Raw genomic sequence first — 715 nt, 5'->3', positions numbered from 1 at the left:
ATTTCTATTAATATTATTATTTTCAACAGTATCTTCATTATAGTCATCGTCATTATTAGTATTATTATATTACCATTCATCGCCGTCGCCCCAGTTAGTCTTATTTATCATGAAATCACTAATAACTCATATATTTTATTGTTTACTAATCATATATCATATAGATTTAATTGTATGGTTTTCGCCTACTTTTTAACTAAGTATAATACGGTTACTACTGAAACCGTACGGTCCAACCTTTTCTATTTGAAAACTAAATTTTATTATACCTTATTACATTACAAGATAACTAAAATGCGATCACTTATCCCAAGGTGTTGTGATGTGGAAAGCAATCCGGGTCCGCCATTTTCTATCACCCATCTTAACGTGCGTAGTCTCCTAAATAAACTAGACTTTGTCCCACCTGAATGTTCAGGAACAGATATTTTAACTTTTTCAGAAAAATGAAATGAAATGAAATGAAATGAAATGAAATGAAATGGAGTTTAACGTCCTACTGTTCTGCTCCTAACCTGGGCTAATGAAGACGGGCATACGCCATACAGAGTGCTATGAGGGAAATTTTGCCCGGACAGCGGCAATACGGCCTACTCTTATATCGAATTCCAACTGCCAAGGGATCTTTTACGTGCACGCCAATGTGTACACGGGACGTCGGTTTTTCGTCCCATCCGAACGACTAGACAGCTTTCCTTGTCAGCCCCTCCGTTCT

The sequence above is a fragment of the Patella vulgata genome, chromosome 4 (assembly GCF_932274485.2).
Source record: "Patella vulgata chromosome 4, xgPatVulg1.2, whole genome shotgun sequence".
Classification (NCBI taxonomy): domain Eukaryota; kingdom Metazoa; phylum Mollusca; class Gastropoda; family Patellidae; genus Patella; species Patella vulgata.
This window is presented reverse-complemented; position numbering follows the sequence as displayed.